This window comes from Mustela nigripes, unplaced genomic scaffold (assembly GCF_022355385.1).
Source record: "Mustela nigripes isolate SB6536 unplaced genomic scaffold, MUSNIG.SB6536 HiC_scaffold_76, whole genome shotgun sequence".
NCBI classification, from domain to species: domain Eukaryota; kingdom Metazoa; phylum Chordata; class Mammalia; order Carnivora; family Mustelidae; genus Mustela; species Mustela nigripes.
In genome coordinates this window covers 3,949,245-3,968,789 of record NW_026739491.1, presented here as the reverse complement: position 1 = coordinate 3,968,789, position 19,545 = coordinate 3,949,245, and the positions used below count along the sequence as shown (strand labels likewise).

The 19,545-nt window shown below is 39.0% G+C and overlaps 1 pseudogene; it reads left to right on the top strand.

Moving 5' to 3' along the window:
• Positions 1-2,157: 2,157 nt before the first annotated feature.
• On the top strand, positions 2,158-3,154 carry LOC132008249 (olfactory receptor 4S2-like; annotated as a pseudogene).
• Positions 3,155-19,545: the final 16,391 nt, after the last annotated feature.

The window sequence follows — 19,545 nt, the reverse complement described above, 5'->3', positions numbered from 1 at the left end:
TTATGTGTTCTATCACATTGATTGATTTGCAAAGGTTGAACCACCCTTGCATCCCAGGGATAAATCCCACTTGGTCATGATGAAAGTCACACTGTCATTTTAAATGTTTTGGTAGCTACATAAAAGATCAAAACAAGTAGGTAGAATTGATTTTAATAAAATTTAATAATATATTATTTAACCCAATATGTCAATATGTCCAAATTTTATTATATCATAATATTTTACATTGCTTTAGGTTTTTTATTTCAATAAAATGAAATAATTTAAATAAAACCAAAACTTCAGTTTCTTAGTCCCTCTGTACGCAGTTCAAGTACACAGTAGCCACAGTGCACTACCCTAGCACATGGAGCAGACATTGTAAGCACCCACCTAAGCACTGTATGGAGAGACAGGAGCAAAACATGGTTCCTACAAACCAGGAATGGGTTAATATCAAGCAACTCCTGGTAATTTTGTTAGATGTGGTTGAGCCTTTCGTTCACATGAGAATATTTGGGATGGCCACCGCCGTCCTCGTGAGTATCCCCGCCTGTCACATGAGACTATTCCCCAGAAATACAGAAAATGAAGCATGTAGTGGTTAAAATGGCATGATGACTGGGAATGACACTAAAATACCCTGGCAAAAAGATGAAGAAGAGGGAGGGATGATGCAAATGTAGTACAATCTAGATCATTTTTTAATCTGAGTGATCAATATATTAGAGTTTATACTACTGTTATCTCCATTGTGTATACATTTGAAAATTTTCACCATAAAATGTGTTAAGTACTGGTAACCTAGTTAGAAAATGAGAGGGCATAATTACTGGGTGCTTACTATATGTCGGGCTAGGTTTGGTATTTAAAATAACTCTCTTGAAGCAGTCAGTAGTGTTTCCATTTGAAGGATGAAGAAATTGAAGTTTAAATGAATTGTCAAACTTATGAGAGTAGTATTTGTATTCAGGCAATACAAAGATAAAGATACACATTGTCTCCCCTTCACACATCTTTTGGTTCAAAGGTATACAGGGATAATGAAACAAAGAAACTGCATTCAATGGCATCAGAATGAAATGATCATCCCAAAGTCCATGACATAGGCCAAAGCAAAGGAGACCCTGGTATGCATGTAGCAGTTATACCAAATGACCAAAGTAACTGGGTCTCTATCAATGTACGTAACTTGTCCCAGAACTCACAGTTGGTCATTGTTAAGATCTAAAAGATCTAAACCTACTTGAGAGTCAATTCATTTCCATATTTTATAACAACTAATGTCAACTAGGATCTGAAGCCTTAGCATCTTGAAGATGGTAGTCCCTTTTCCTGAAGACTCTATACATATTTCCCAACTTTTAGACATATAAGAAGGGACAAAGAGTGAAGTTCTGGAATAATCAAAAATATGACAAAGCCAGTCAGTCTATCAGGAATTTGGGAGCCCAAGGAGTCTCATAAAAAGGTAATTACATCCTGGGTTTGACTTAAAGTGCACATTTTAAGACTTATATATATATGATCACAAATGTGTATGTGTGTGTGCTTACTTTTGTAGATTCCATACACCAACTGGAAAATGGATGAAAAGCATCCTCAGATGAAGAGACTAGAGGTTGCCACTTGGAACCTTGATTTAACACAGAGATTTAATTTAAATTCTGGTGCAACAATAAATTCTGTCAGACAACTGACACTTAAGAAGAGAGCCAAGACTACAAGACTATCCCTAAATCTGTTCAAAGCCTGTCAGTTCTTTTTTTCCCCCCTTTCTTTCTCTCTGTCTTTCTGTCTCTCTGTATGTGTGTGTGTCTCTCTCTCTCTCTCTCTCTCTCTCTCTCTTCTCCTGCCAGCACCTCTATCCCTGGTAATTTTAAGAAACAGACCATTGGGGAAGTTGTGTGCTATGGTGAGCGTTGTGAATTGTGTAAGACTGATGAATCACAAACCTGTACCCCTGAAACAAATAATACATTATATGTTAATTTAAAAAAAAAGAGAGAGAGAGAGAGAGAGACTTTACCCAAACTAGTACCTTAAAGTGAGAAAGAAATTTTGAGAATAATTTTTTTTAAATAATAATGTTGTGATACTATGTGCCCAAATCTAATTATCCTTCTTGGTTTTTTTTTTTCCCCCCTATAGGTAAAGTCAAACTGTATTTCTCTCGTGAAATTCCCAGGTTCCATGGAAAATAATGTTACTGAATTTATCTTCATAGGTCTTTCCCAAAATGAGAAAGTACAACAACTATGCTTCTTTTTGTTATTATTCTTTTATATGATCCTCATGACTGGAAATTTTCTCATTATAATGACCACTCAAAGGAGTCCAACTCTCAACTCTCCAATGTACTTCTTCCTTAGCTTCCTATCCTTTGTGGACAAAGGCTATTCCTCTGTTACAGCCCCCAAGCTGATTGTTGATTCCCAAGCCAAAGTCAAGAGCATCTCTTTTGTCGGTTGTATGGTGCAGCTTTTTTTCTGCCGTGTCTTTGGCTGCACAGAGATCTTCATTCTCACACTGATGGCCTATGACAGGTATGTGGCTATCTGTAAGCCTCTATGCTATATGACCATCATGGATCGAAAGGTCTGCTCCATACTGGTGGTAACCTGCTGGTTAGGAGGGCTTGTGCATTCCTTTATCCAGACCATCCTCACTGTACAATTGCCTTTCTGTGGCCCCAACCTGATTGACCACTATTTCTGTGATGTCCACCCTTTACTGAAGCTAGCTTGCACAGACACATATGTGGTAGGGCTCATTGTGATAGTCAACAGTGGCATGATGTCCCTGAGCTACTTTGTCATTCTTGTAGGCTCTTACATTGTCATCTTGCTTTCCTTTAAGACTCATTCATCAGACGGAGGCACAAGGCCCTGTCCACATGTGCTTCCCACATTATGGTGATCTTGTTTTTGACCCCTGCCTCTTCATCTACCTAAGGCCTTCCACCACTTTTACTGAGGACAAGATGGTGGCTGTGTTCTATACCATCATTACACCCATGTTAAACCCCCTGATCTACACCCTGAGAAACATGGAAATGAAAAATGCCATGAAGAGACTGTGGATGGAAAACTTGTTGGTTAGAAATAAGAGAGACTCTGGTATGAAACTCAATGGGATTGCTATAGCCTCAGTTGTACCAGTTTCCACATGAGTTGCTGGGAACAAGTCAACCATCATCCCTTAAACCTTATCCCATGAGAAACAATACAATATAGCATAGTTCTGCATTTGAAGTCTAAAGACCTAGCTTGAAGGGCCTATTCTACTAGTTACTAGTAGTCTGACGTTAGGCAAAGAGATATACTCATCACCCTGAGTGGATTAAATGTTTCTGCAGAGAACTCTGACACCTAAACACAGTCCATTACATAATGTATAGTAAGTACTGTTGCCTCTGAGTAATAACTCTAACTGATGTGGAATGTCAGGCATATGTATTCTAATAAGGTAATATAAATAAATAATATCAAAATATTGGAATGATATTAAAACATAAAGGAATGATACCAAAAACAAATGTTGACATTGATCTTGCTATCCTTTGGTCTGTTTTAAATCTTATTTTAAAATGCAGATAACTACATTTCCTACCACTTCCCAGGGTTATATAGAGAATTACATGAGGTGAAATTGAAAGTAAACACATTTTGTCAATGGTAAGGATCTCTGAAAGCCAACAAGGCTTGCATCCATGAGACCCCAAAATTATAGCAAAGAAACAGTTAATGGGCTCATGAGAACACATTGAGGCTATTTCCCCAAGCCTCAGCCAGAGGAAGCAGACAGAAATGTCTATCTCCAAGTCTTTCCTGAAAGAGGCTTATCTGTATACTTTAAAAGCTGATGCTTAAGCATCAGGCTTCTAATTTAGCACAGTAGGGCCTGACTGCAATCTTCCCCAGAAACCAAGAAGGTCACTGGACACCATCTCCACCTTCACCCACTGGCCCATTCCAAGTCATCAGTGTCTCCCTGGCAGGAGCTTATACACATATCTGGTACCCAGGTTTTTAGGCTGCTCCCCAGAATATGCCCCCTTCCACCACCTGACTCTGGTGGGCAGTGGAGCTTGAATTCACTGGTCCCATTGGACTACATCAAACAATGAAACTCTTCTTAACCAGCTAGCCCCAAGAAATGCCCACTTCCCAGCCTTTCCCTGAAAGAGGCTTATTTCCTTCCTCTAAAGTTGCTGCCTGAGGATATAGTTTTCAATCTGTTTCCTGGAGCTGATGAGATCTTCCCTTTTGGGACACTTATAAATCTTGGCACACACTCGTCTACTGAAGGCTACTAAACACAAAGAAAGCATCCTGCACACAGGTTTGCGAAACGACCAAAAGCACAGGCCAGACTGAATGATTAGGTTCATTCTCTACAAAACACCACTTCATCAAGACTAGGAGAGGTGGGGCGCCTGGGTGGCTCAGTGGGTTGAGCCTCTGCCTTCGGCTCAGGTCATAATCTCAGAGTTCTGGGATTGAGTCCCCTATCAGGCTCTCTGCTCGGCATGGAGCCTGCTTCCTCCTCTCTCTCTCTCTCTTTCTCTCTCTCTCTCTGTGCCTACTTGTGATCTCTCTCTGTCAAATAAATAAAATCTTTAAAAAAAAAAAAAGACTAGGAGAGGTGACTACATCAAAAACTAACAATATACTACATGTGAGCTAATTGAACATAATAATATAAGTAAACATTTAAGTAAATAAATAAATAAATAATCTTTTAAAAAGTCTAGGAGAGGTGACGGTTTTATCTAATGCACAAAAACCAACAGAGAGTCAAGAAAAACAGAGAAATAGAGGAATGTGTTCCGATCAAAAAAGCAAGATAAAACTCCCGAAACTGGTCATAATGAATGGATTTAAGTGATTTATCTGATAAAGAATTCAGAATATAAAAAATAAATAAATAAATAAATAAATAAGTAAAAGAGTTTAGAATAATGTTCATAAATATGATCACCAAGGTTAGGAGAACAATGCATGAACAAAGTGATATTTTCAACAAAAATATAAGAAAGTACCAAAGAGAACTCACAGAGCTAAAGAATGCAGAAACTGAACTAAAAAATTCAATAGAGGTTAATACGAGACCACATCAAGTAAAACAAAGAATCAGTGAACTCAAAGATAGGGCAGTGGGATTCATTCAAACAGGAGTAAAAAGAAAAAAGAATAAAAAAGAGAGAATATAGCATAAGGGACTTACAGGATATCACTAAAGAGACCAATATTCTCATTACAGGGTTCCCAGAAGAAAAAGAGAGAAATAAAGAGACAGAGTGCTTATTCAAAGAAATAATGAAAACTTCCCTAACCTAAGGGAGGAAATAGACATCCAGACTGAGGAAATTCAGACAGTTCCAAATAAGATGACTCCAAAGAGACCCACACTGAGACACTTTATAATTAAGTTTTCATAAGTTAAAGAATCTTTAAAGCAGCAAGAAAAAAATACCATGTTGCATATTAAGGAACCCTCATTAGGTGATTAGCATATTTTTCACAGAAACTATGCAGTCCAGAAGGGAATGCATGATATATTCAAAGTGCTGAAAGGAAAAAAAAAAAAAAATGCCGGGACGCCTGGGTGGCTCAGTTGGTTGAGCAGCTGCCTTCGGCTCAGGTCATGATCCCAGCATCCTGGGATCGAGTCCCACATCAGGCTCCTTGCTCGGCAGAGAGCCTGCTTCTCCCTCTGACTCTGCCTTCCACTTTGTCTGCCTGTGCTCACTCTTGCTCGCTCTCTCTCTCTGAGAAATAAATAAATAAAATCTTTAAAAAAAAAAACAAAAAGAAAAAGAAAAAAAATGCCAACCAATAATATTTGACTTGGCAGAGCTGTCTTTCAGAATTGAAGGAGAGAGAAAGAGTTTTTTGGACAAGCAAAAACTGAAGGAATCTTCACCACTAGACCAGCCTTACAAGAAATGTTAAAGGGAGGGACGCTTTGGGTGGCTCAGTTGGTTAAGCAGCTGCCTTTGGCTCAGGTCATGATCCCAGGGTCCTGAGATTGAGTCCCACTTCAGGCTCCTTGCTTGGCAGGGAGCCTGCTTCTCCCTCTGTCCCTGCCTGCCTCCCTGTCTGCCTGTGCTCACTCGCTCACTCTCTCTCCCTCTGTCTCTGACAAATAAATAAAATCTTTAAAAAAAAAAAAGAAATGTTAAATGGAGCTCTTTAAGCTAAATTGAAAGAACACTAATTAATAACATGAAAGCATAGGAAGGTATAAATCTAACTGGCAAAGGTAAAATACAGTTAAATTCAGAATATTCCAGTGTTGTAACAGTGATAGGTAAATCTCTTATAACTCTAATATGAAGGTTAAAAGACAAAAGTACTAAAAATAACTATAACTACTAAAATTCATTAATGGATCCACAAAATAAAAAGACGTAAATTGTGACATCAAAAATATAAAATGGGTGGGGATTAAAAATGTAGAGCTTTAATATATATTTGTACTTAAGTTGGTATGAGCTTAAAATAGACTATTATTAATACAAGATGTTTTATGTAAACTTCATGATAACCACAAAACAAAAACTTGTAATGAATACACAAAAGATAAAGAGAAAGGAATCTAAGAACACCATTATAGAAAATCATCACAAAAAAGGAGCAACACAAGAAGAAAGGAAAAAAGAATTACAAAGAGCCAGGAAACAATGAACAAAATGGCAATAGTTAGTCCATACCTACCAATAACTACTCTAAACATAAATGGACTAAGTTATCCAATCAAAGGCATAGAGTGGCTGAATGTATTAAAAAATAAGACCCAACTTTATAAACTGTTTACAAAATTCTCCCTTCAGCTTTTAAAAAAAAAAATTTAGTGTGTTATGTTAGTCACTACACAGACCTAAAGGGAATGGATGGAAAAAATATTCCATGCAAACAGAAACCAAAAGAAAGCAGGGATAGCTATAGTTACATAAATAAAATAGACTTTAAAACAAAGACTATAATAAAAAATAAAGAAGGTCATTATACAATGATAAAGAAGATACATTTGTAAGTAGAAAGATCTAAATATATAAAGCAAATATTAAAAGACCTGAAGGGAGAAATAATAATAAAATAATACTAGGGGATTTCAATACCCCACTTTTATAAATGGAAGATCATCCAGACATAAAATCAATTAGAAAACACTGGAGTTAAACTACATGTTAGACCATCGTGACATAACACATTTGCAGAACATTCCACCCAACAGCAAAAGAATACACATTCTTCTCATGGAAACATGGAATATTCCCTAGGACAGATCATATGTGAGACCACGAAACAAGCCTTAATATATTTGAGAAGACTGAAATCATATCAAGCACCTCTCTTGACCACAATGGTATGAAACTAGAAATCAATTATGAGAACTGAAAAATTCACAAATATATGGAGATTAAACAATATGCTACTGAATAGCTAATGGCTCAAAGAAGAAATTAAAAGAGAAATTTTAAAAATATCTTTGAGACTACAAAACAGAAACAGAAACACAACATACCAAAATGTATATGATGTAGCAAAAGCACTTCTAAGAGAATTCATAGTGATAAATACCTACCTTAAGAAAACAGAATGATCTCAAATAAACAACCTAACTTTATACCTCAGAAAACTAGAAAAAGAACAAACAACATCCAAAATTAGTAGAAAGAAGGAAGTAATAAAGATCAGAGCAGAAACAAGCGAAATAGATGTTTTAAAAAATAATAGGAAAAGGGGAGTCAAGATGGCGGAGAAGTAGCAGGCTGAGACTACTTCAGCTAGCCGGAGATCAGCTAGATAGCTTATCTAAAGATTGCAAACACCTGAAAATCCATCGGCAGATCGAAGAGAAGAAGAACAGCAATTCTGGAAACAGAAAAACAACCACTTTCTGAAAGGTAGGACCGGCAGAGAAGTGAATCCAAAGCAACGGGAAGATAGACCCCGGGGGGAGGGGCCGGCTCCCGGCAAGCAGCGGAGCAACGGCGCACAAAATCAGGACTTTTAAAAGTCTGTTCCGCTGAGGGACATTGCTCCAGAGGCTAAACAGGGGCGAAGCCCACGCGGGGTCAGCATGGCCTCAGGTCCCGCACGGTCACAGAAGGATCGGGGGTGTCTGAGTGTCGCAGAGCTTGCGGGTATTGGAACGGGAAAGCCGGCTACAGAGACAGAGCCGACAGTAAGCTCACAGCTTGGGGTTACCTTGAACTGGTCGCAGGCTCGGTGAGCTCGGAGCGCGGCTGGAGGTCAGGCAGACGGGAGTAACTGGGCGCTGTTCTCTGAGGGCGCACTGAGGAGTGGGGCCCTGGGCTCTGGGCTCCTCCGGGCCGGAGACCAGGAGGCCGCCATTTGTATTCCCGTCCTCCGGAACTCTACGGAAAGCGCTCAGGGAACAAAAGCGTCTGAAAGCAAACCTGAGCGGATTACTCACCCCGGCCCATGGTAAGGGCGGTGCAATTCCGCCTGGAGCAAAGACACTTGAGAATCACTACAACAGGCCCCTCCCCCAGAAGATCAACAAGAAATCCAGCTGAGACCAAGTTCACCTACCAAGGAGTGCGGTTTCAATACCAAGGAGAGCAGCAGAATTCCAGAGGAGGAGAAAGCAAAGCACAGAACTCATGGCTTTTTCCCTGTGATTTTTTTTAGTCTTGCAGTTAATTTAATTTTTTTCTTTTTCATTTTTTGTTTTTTTTCTTGCCTTCTGGTAAATTTTTTTTTACATATCAGATAAAGGACTAGTGTCCAGAATCTATAAAGAACTTAGCAAACTCAACACCCAAAGAACAAATAATCCAATCAAGAAATGGGCAGAGGACATGAACAGACATTTCTGCAAAGAAGACATCCAGATGGCCAACAGATACATGAAAAAGTGCTCTATATCACTCAGCATCAGGGAAATACAAATCAAAACCACAATGAGATATCACCTCACACCAGTCAGAATGGCTAAAATCAACAAGTCAGGAAATGACAGATGCTGGCGAGGATGCGGAGAAAGGGGAACCCTCCTACACTGTTGGTGGGAATGCAAGCTGGTGCAGCCACTCTGGAAAACAGCATGGAGGTTCCTCAAAATGTTGAAAATAGAACTGCCCTATGACCCAGCAATTGCACTATTGGGTATTTACCCTAAAGATACAAACGTAGTGATCCGAAGGGGCACGTGCACCTGAATGTTTATAGCAGCAATGTCCACAATAGCCAAACTATGGAAAGAACCTAGATGTCCATCAACAGATGAATGGATCAAGAAGATGTGGTATATATACACAATGGAATACTATGCAGCCATCAAAAGAAATGAAATCTTGCCATTTGCGACAACATGGATGGAACTAGAGCGTATCATGCTTAGTGAAATAAATCAAGCAGAGAAAGACAACTATCATATGATCTCCCTGATATGAGGAAGTGGTGATGCAACATGGGGGCTTAAGTGGGTAGGAGAAGAATAAATGAAACAAGATGGAATTGGGAGGGAGACAAACCATAAGTGACTCTTAATCTCACAAAACGGGGACCCCACAAGTGGCATATCCAGGAAGACCCCCTCCTTCCTCCTCCAGGAGGAGTAGCACAGGAGTGTGCTGCAGGAATCTGCTGGGTTTAGAGACTCCAGATGAGGCTGTGCTCCAAAGATAGAAACACTGGGTCACAGGCGAGGTTAGCACAGAACACAACCAGAGACCAGGGTGACAGGAGTGATTGACCGCTTTTCTCTGAGGGTGCACTGAGGAGTTGGGCCCTGAGCTCTCAGCTCCTACAGAGCTGGATATTGGGAAGCCACCATTTTCATTCCCATCCTCCAAAGCTGTACAGAATGCATTCAGGGAACAAAAGCTTCTGAGAGCAAAACTGAGCAGATTATTTAGCCTGGCCCCTGGCAAGGACAGTATAATTCCACCTCGGGCAAAGACATTTGAGAATCACTGCAACAGGCCCCTCCCCCAGAAGATGAACAAGAAAATCCAGCCAAGACCAAGTTCACCAGTCAATGAGAACTGCAAAACTTCAGAGCTATGGGAATACAGCACAGAATTCATGGGTTTTTCCCATGATTCTTTAGTCTTTCAAAGTCAAATTTTTTAATTTTATTTTTTTCTTATTCTATTTTTTAAATTTTTCCTCTTTCCTATTTTAACTTTTTTAACCATTTTATATCAATACTTTTTCAAAAATCTTTTTTTAATTTTCATTGTAATAGTCATATTCTATCCCTTCATTGTATTTAACCTTATTTTTGTATACATATAGGTTTTTCTTTCTTTAAAATTTTGGGATACAGTTTCTTCTAACAGATCAAAATATACCCTAAATCTAGCACATGGCTTTGTTCTAGTCTCCAGCCTGATTATATTGTTTCCTTTTTTTTCTTTTTTCAACCAACTTCTTATCAATTCCTTTTTTAGAATCTTTTTTAATTTTCATCTTTACATTCATATTCCATCCTTTCATCATGTTTACCCTTATTTTTGTATATATATGTTTTTCATTCTTTAAATTCCTGGGAGGCAGTTTTTTCTAACAGACCAAATACACCAAAATCAAGTGTGTGACCCTGATCGATTCACCAGTCTAATTAATATATATGTATATGTATATACTCTCAAACACACACAGAGAGATTTTTTTTTCTCTCCTTTCTTCTCCCCCCAGTTTTGGGTCTCTTCCAATTTGGTTAGTGTATATTTTTGGGGGGTCTGCTACCTTTTTAGTATTTTATTCTCTCATTCATCTATTCTTATCTGGATAAAATGACAAGGCAGAAAAACCTCAAAAAAATAAGAGGAGGCAGTACTGACAGCTAGGGACTTAGTCAATATGGACATTAGTAAGATGTCAGAACTAGAGTTCAGAATGATGATTATCAAGGTGCTAGATGGGCTTGGAAAAAAGCATGGAAGATACTAGAGAATCCCTTTCTGGAGAAATAAAAGAACTAAAATCTAATCAAGTTGAAATTTTAAAAAAGCTATTAATGAGGTGCCATCAAAAATGAAGGCTCTTATTGCTAGGACAAAGGAGGAAGAAGAGAGAATTAGTGATATAGGAGATCAAATGATGGAGGATAAGAAGCTGAGAAAAAGAGATAAACAACTACCAGACCACGAAAGGAGAATTCAAGAGATAAGTGATACCATAAGATGAAACTATATTAGAATAATTTGGATCCCAGAAGAAAAAAGAAAGAGAGACAGGGGCAGAAGGCATGTTATAGCAAATTATAACAGAGAATTTCCCTAATTTGGCAAAGGGAACAAGCATCAAAATCCAGATCAAATCCAAAATCAAAATCAATAAAAATAGGTCAATACCCCATCATCTAATAGTTAAACTTATAAGTCTCAGTGACAAAGAGAAAATCCTGAAAACAGCTCGGGACAAGAGGTCTGTAAAATACAACAGGAGAAATATTAGATTGGCAGCAGACCTATCCACAGAGACCTGGCAGGCCAGAAAGGACTGACATGATATATTTAGAGCAATAAATGAGGAAAGTATGCAGCCAAGAATACTATACCCAGCTAGGCTGTCACTGAAAATAGAGAGGTAAAGAGCTTCCAAGACAAAAACTTAAAGAATTTGAATACACCAAACCAACCCTACAGGAAATATTGAAAGGGGTCCTCTAAGCAAAGAGGCAGCCTAAAAGTAACATAGACCAGAAGGAACAGAGACAATATACAGTAACAGTCACTTTACAGACAGTACAATGGCACTAAATTTATATTTTTCAATAGTTAACCTGAATGTAAATGGGATAAATGCCCCAATCAAAAGACACAGGGTACCAGAATGGATTTTAAAAAAAAAAACAAAAAACAAAAAAAAACAAGACCCATCACCATGCTGTCTGCAAGAAACTCATTTCAGACCCAAAGACACCTCCAGATTTAAAGTAAGGGGTGAAAAAAATTATCATGTTAATGGACATCAAAAGAAAGCTGGGGTGGCAATCCTTACATCAGACAAATTAGATTTTAAGCCAAAGACGATAATAAGAGATGAGGAAGGACACTATATCATACTTAAAGGGTCTATCCAACAAGAAGATCTAAAAATTGTAAATATCTATGCCCCTAACATGGGAGCAGCCAATTATATAAACCAATTAATAACAAAATCAAAGAAACACATCAACAAAAATACACTAATAGTAGGGGACTTTAACATGCTCCTCACTGAAATGGACATATCATCTAAACAAAAGATCAACAAGGAAATAAAGGCTTTAAATGACACACTGGACCAGATGGACATTCCAGCTATATTCAGAATACTCCATCCCAAAGCAACAGAATACACATTCTTCTCGAGTACCCATGGAACATTCTCCAGAACAGATCACATCCTGAGCCACAAATCAGGTCTCAAATGGTACCAAAAGATTGGGATCATTCCCTAAATATTTTCAGACCACAATTCTTTGAAACTAGAACTCAACTACAAGAGGAAAGTTGGAAAGAACTCAAATCTGTGGAGACCAAAGAGCATCCTACTAAAGAATGAATGGATCAACAAGGAAATTAAAGAAGGATTTTTAAAAACTCATGGAAACAGATGAAAATGAAAATGAAAACACAACTGTTCAAAATCTTTGGGACACAGCAAAGGCAATACTGGGAGGAAAGTATATAGAAATATAAGCCTTTCTCAAGTAATAAGACAAGTTTCAAGTATACAACCTAACCCTATACCTAAAGGAACTGGAGAAAGAACAGCAAATAAAACCTACACCTAGCAGGAGAAGAGAAATAATAAAGATCAGTGCATAAATCAATGAAATAGAAACCAAAAAAACCAATAGGACAAATCAATGAAACTAGGAGCTGGTTCTTTGAAAGAATTAATAAGATTGATAAACCTCTGGCCAGACTTATCAAAAAGAAAAGAGAAAGGACCAAATAAATAAAATGAATGAAAGAGGAGAGATCACAACCAACACCAATAAAATACAATTATAAGAACATATTATGAAAAACTATACACCTGCAAATTTAACAATCTGGAAGATATGGGTGCTTTCCTAGAGACATATAAACTACCAAACTGAGCCAGAAAGAAATAGAAAACCTGAACAGACCCATAACCAGTAAAGAGATTGAAGTAGTCATCAAAAATCCCCAAGAAACAAGAGCCCAGGGCCAGATGGATACCTAGGGGAATTCTACAAAACATTTAAAGAATTAATACATATTCTCCTGAAACTGTTCCAAAAAATAGAAATGGAAGGAAAACTTCCAAACTCATTTTATGAAGTCACCATTACCTTGATCTCAAAGCCAAAGACCCCATCAAAAAGGAGAATTACAGACAAATATCCTTGATGAACATGGATGCAAAAATTCTCACCAAAATGCTAGCCAATATGATCCAACAGTACATTAAAAGGATTATTCACCACAACCAAGTGGGATTTATTCCTGGGCTGCAAGGTTTGTTCAACATCTGCAAATCAATCAATGTGATACAATATATTAATAAAAGAAAGAACAAGAACCATATGATATTCTTAATAGGTGCTGAAAAATCACTTCACAAAGTACAGCAACCTTTCTTGACTAAAACTCTTCACAGTGTAGAAATACAAGATCAAATGATCAAAGCCATCTATGAAAAACCCACAGAGAATATCATTCTCAATGGGGGAGGGGGGCTGAGAGCTTTTCCCCTAAGGTTAGGAACAAGGCATAGATGTCCACTATCACCATAGTACTAGAAGTCCTAACCTCAGGAATCAGACAACTAAATGAAATTAAAGACATCCAAATCAGCAAAGAAGTCAAACTCTCACTCTTTGCAGATGATATGATACTTTATGTGGAAAACTCAAAAGACTCAACTCCAAAACTACTAGAACTCATACAGGAATTCAGCGTCAGCATAGAAAATCAATGCACAGAAATCAGTTGCGTTTCTATACACCAACAGCAAAACAGAAGAAAGATAAATTATGGAGTCAATCCCATTTACAATTGTACCCAAAACCATAAGATCCTTGAGAATAAACCTAGTCAAAGAGGCAAATAATCTGTACTCAGAAAACTATAAAGTACTTATGAAAGAAACTGAGGAAGACACAAAGAAATGAAAAAATGTTCATATTCATGGAGTGGAAGAACAAATATTGTGAAAATGTCCATGTTACCTAAAACAATGTACACATTTAATGCAATCCCTATCAAAATACCATCTACTTTTTTCAAAGAAATGGAACAAATACTCCTAAAATTTATATGGAACCAGAAAAGACCCCGAATAGCCAGAGGAATGTTGAAAAAGAAAGCCAAAGTTGGTGGCATCACAATTCCAGACTTCAAGCTCTATTACAATGCTGTAATCATCAAGACAGTACGGTACTGCCACAAAAACAGACACAAAGATCAATGGAACAGAATAGAGATCCCAGAAATGGACCTTCAACTGTTGAAGGTTAACTGTGGTTAACTAATCTATGACAAAGCAGGAAAGGCTCTCCAATGGAAAAAAGATAGTCTCTTCAACAAATGGTATTGGGAAAACTGGACAGCCAGATGCAGAAGAATGAATCTGGACCATTTCCTTACACCACACATAAAGGGATGAAAAACCACAGTGTTAAAAAAGAATCCATCAAAATCCTTGAGAAAAACACAGGCAGAAACCTCTTTGACCTCAGTCACAGCAACTTCTTCCTAGATATGTTGCCAAAAGCAAGGAAAGCAAGGGCAAAAATGAACTCTTGGGACTTCATCAAGATCAAAAGCTTTTGCACAGCAAAGGAAACAGTAAACAAAACCAAAAGACAACCAAAAGAATGGGAGAAGATATTTGCAAATGACATATCAGTTAAAGGGCTAGTATCCAAAATCTATAAAGACCTTATCAAACTCACCACCTAAAGAACAAATAATCCAATCAAGAAATGAGCAGAAGATATGAACAGACATTTCTGCAAAGAAGACATCCAAATGGTCAACAGACACGTGAAAAAGTTCTCAACATCACTTGGCATCAGGGAAATACAAATCAAAACCACAGGAAGGTATCACCTCACAACAATCAAAATGGCTAAAATTAACAAGTCAGGAAATGACAGATGTTGGAAAGAATGTGGAGAAAGTGGAGCCCTCCTTCACTGTTGGTGGGAATGCAAGCTGGTGCAGTCACTCTGGAAAACAGCATGGAAGTTCCTCAAAAAGTTGAAAACAGAGCTATCCTGTGACCCAGCAATCACACTACTGTGTATTTACCCTAAAGATACAAACATAGTGATCCAAAGGAATATGTACACCAGTATGTTTATAGCAGCAATATCCACAATAGCCAAATTATGGAAAGAGCCTAGATGTCCATCAACATATGAATGGATAAATTAGATGCAGTACACACACACACACACACACACACACACACACATTGGAATACTATGCAGCCATAAAAAATGAAATCTTCCCATTTGCAATGATGTGGATGGAACTAGAGTGTATTATGTGGTTTTTTAAAAAGATTTTATTTATTTATTTGACAGAGATCACAAATAGGCAGAGAGGCAGGCAGAGAGAGAGAGGAAGGGAAGCAGGCTCCCCACTGAGCAGAGAGCCCGATGTGGGGCTTGATCCCAGGACCCCAGGATCATGACCTGAGCCAAAGGCAGAGGCTTTAACCCACTGAGCCACCCAGGCGCCCCAAGAGGATATTATGTTAAGCAAAATAAGTCAATCAGAGAAAGACAATTATCATATGATCTCTCTGATATGAGGAATTTGAAAGGCAGGGTGGGAGGTCATGGTGGGTAAGGAGGAAAAAAAAAAAAATGAAACAAGATGGGACCAGGGAGGGAGACACATAAGAGACTCTTAATCTCAGGAAACAAACTGAAGGTTGCTGGGGGGTGGGGAGGGGAGGGATAGGGTTGCTGGATGATGGACATTGGGGAGGGTATGTGTTATGGTGAGTGCTGTGAATTGCAGAAGACTGATGATTCACAGACCTGTACCCCTAAAGCAAATAATATATTATGTTAATTTTTAAAAAATAGGAAAAATCAATGAAACTAAGATGTAGTTTTCTGAAATAAGTAATAGACAAACCTTTAGCAAGACTTATGAAGAAAAAAAAGACAGGACTCAAAAAATTAGAAATAACAAATGATACCACAAAAATACAAAGGGTTTTCAGAGACTACTATGAACAATTATATGCCAACAAATTGGACACTCTAAAAGTAATGGATCAATTCCTAGAAATAAACAACCTTCTAAGACTGAATCATGATGAAAGAGAAAATCTGAACAAACTAATGACTAGTAAGGAGATTGAATCAGTAATCAAAAGCCTCCCAACAAAGAAATAACCTAAGTATCCATCAATAATTGAATGGATAAGGAAGATAATCATCAATTGATTGATGATTGATAATCATCAATAATTGAATTTGGTATATAAATACACAATGAAATATTACTCAGTCATAAGAAGGAAAGGAATCCTGCTATTTGCAATAACATGTGTAGACCTTGAGGCATTATGCGAAATAAAGTCAAATAAATACTGCAAGGTATAACTTATATGTGGAATCTAAAAGAAAAAAAGTTAAGTCAAACTCATGGAAACAGAGTAGAAAAGTAGTTGCCAAGAGCTGGCATTGGGGACTTAGGGACAGGCTGAGAAAAAGGAACAAAGGTTCAGCCACAAGATGAATAAGGTCAGAGAATCTGATGGAAAACATGGTGACTATAGTTGATAACACTGTATTGTTATCAATACAGGTCCTCTTGATGGGGTTAGCAGGTTTCTAAGAAGAGGAGGAGAGAGAGAACACTGTGTGACCATCAGGTCCTCTTGATGAGGTTAGCAGGTTTCTAAGAAGAGGAGGAGAGAGAGAACACTGTGTCCCCCTCACATACCCTTGGCACCATGTGAGGACACAGCAGAAGGCAGCTCTGCAAGGCAGAGAGCCCTCACCAGGGAACCAGACCCACCAGCACCTTGATTTTGTACTTCTGGCCTCGCCTCTGGAACTATGAAAACTAAACTCATGTTGTTTAAGCCACTGAGGATGGTATTTGTTACAGCAGCCTGTGTATGATATTGAAAAAATATATGAACTAAAAAAAAGGCAGGTCAAACAAGAGTGTGCAAACATGATAGTATACATGTATAAATGATAACGACTTGTTTGAATCCATGTATTCTCAGCTGTTTCCATTGATTCTCTACAACACAGATATCAGCCTCTCTGCATTTGGCAGAAAACGTTCGCTGCTGCTACAATCATCATCAAGGGAAGAAAAAGAGCCAATTAGTTCTCCACTCTGTGCAGTCGATGATCAGTCCCTGCTTTCTGTGGCCCATGCCCAGCTTTATGACATGATGCCTTTGGCAAATAATTATACTCTAAGGAGCTGAGGCAAAGAGCGAGGAAAAGTTTGCAAAGAAGAAAATTAATGTCATCCCTCAGGGGGGTTTTCAGAGCTGAGTGTTTTTTTACCTCTTTGAGATCCCCAGGAGCTGTAGGTAAGTAATTAAAGGCATGACTGGAGGCTGTGAGAACGCTGATGAGCCAGAGCCTGCGGTTCCAGGCTCCTCCCGTAACCACAGTGTGCACCCGTGGACTCAACACCTCCCAGCACCTCTGTTAGATCCACAAAACAAGACATTGAGAAGTTGCTGGGTTGCCATGCCAGTGCAGAAGCACAGAGGTCATTTCTTTCCCATCTCCCCCTTCCCCAGACATGTGTCTCTGGAAGGGTGGACAATACCACCCTTTGTGGAATCCCTGCTAGGTACCAGGCACGGTGCTGTGCACTTTATCCACTGAATTGACCAATATGGCACAGAACATCAGTGCTCACTGATACCTGCAGTTTTCTGCTTCCTTGGTAAACAGCTAAATGCTATTTCCCTGTCAGTGGAATGCAGGTGAAAGTGATACATGTCATTTCCACACTTGGCCATAGAAACCCCCCCACACACACAGTGTCTTCCACTTTCTCTTCCTCATCTTCCAGCTAGAAGGTGACACTCTGAATGACCTTAAGAGGTTTGGGTTAAAGGGGATGGAACCTGTACCAGCCTGGGTCCTTAAATGGTGCCAACCACATTAAACTGTGGCATGACTATTAAGCCACTGAGAGCTGGGCCTTGTTTGTTATAACGGCAGTTAGTTTACCCAAAACATCTATTTCACCATCTCAAAAACACAAATTAAATCACATCTTTTATTTACCCAACTAATGGTTCAAGGCACACCTGCCTTATTAACAGAAGTCCACTATCTCCCACATAATGCTGAACCTCATCTCCATCTCAGATTGTCCAAGAACTTCTGAGGAATCCTAGCCCAAAGGACTCCTGCTGCCAAAGACCACGGAGGAAGAGAGGAATTAAACATCTGACTAGGCACCCTCTTTGGTCATTGCCATGTAATTGGACCAGTGTAATCTGATTGATATGGGTCTGCTGCCCAGGTCTAGACCACTGTCACGCCATGGTTAGAGTCCACATGTGAGCCCCAAGGTCATAGTTCTCTTTGTCCACTCTCACACGCTCAGCTATTGTTCCCCAAAACACAACAGTCCAGTATGGTTGGACCCACAGGGGTTTCCAGGCACATGCTGCACCAAATCAAGCTTCCCACATAAACCCTGGTGCTGAACCTATAATCACCAACACTGGTCCCTCTTTCCTTCATGGAGGGCTCCCTCTTGAGGCTTTTAATATTCATTTATGCTGATGGATCATAGTCAACGTTACCATGAACCACCTAAATAGGTTTCCTTAATTGTAAATCTTACAGACCAAAAGTTGGGGGTTTGGGCTCTTTCTTCCCAGAAAGCCCCTTGCTCTGTATGAAAATTGTTCATACCAAGGGGAAGCACTTTTTACTCCACCTCTTGAAAAACATCATAATAATAAGTCCCCACACTTACTACATCTCCATTACTAAGCAGTGTACTCAATTAACTTCTCAGAACAAAGACATCTACTCTAGGGAAACTTCCTGCCTCTGTCTATACAGAGAAGAAGCTAGCAGTTAATCTTGAGTTTTGCACATAGTATCTCATTTAAAGCTATGAGTAAATGCTATCATATCACACAGCATTATGAGTCAATGCTGTTATTCTTTTTTTTTTTTTAAAGATTTTATTTATTTATCTGACAGACAGAGATCTGTAGGCAGAGAGGCAGGCAGAGAGAGAGGAAAGGAAGCAGGCTCCCTGCTGGGCAGAGAGCCTGATCTGGGGCTTGATCTCAGGACCCTGGGATCATGACCTGAGCCGAAGTTAGAGGCTTTAACCCACTGAGCCACCCAGGCGCCCCAATGCTGTTATTCTTACAAAGAACTAGATGCTCAAAGAAGGGAAGTGGCTTGTCTGCAGGATCACAGCTAGTAGGTGGTCAGCGAGGCCACAAATCTTGTTCATTGGATTCCAAAGCTTAAAGCAGTTTCTGAGGATCAGGAACCCAGGAAGGGTTTAGCTGGACAGTCTGGTTCAAAGTCTCCCCGGAGGCCACAGTCAAGCTGTGTGCCTCTGGGCTGTGTGGCTGTGTGGCT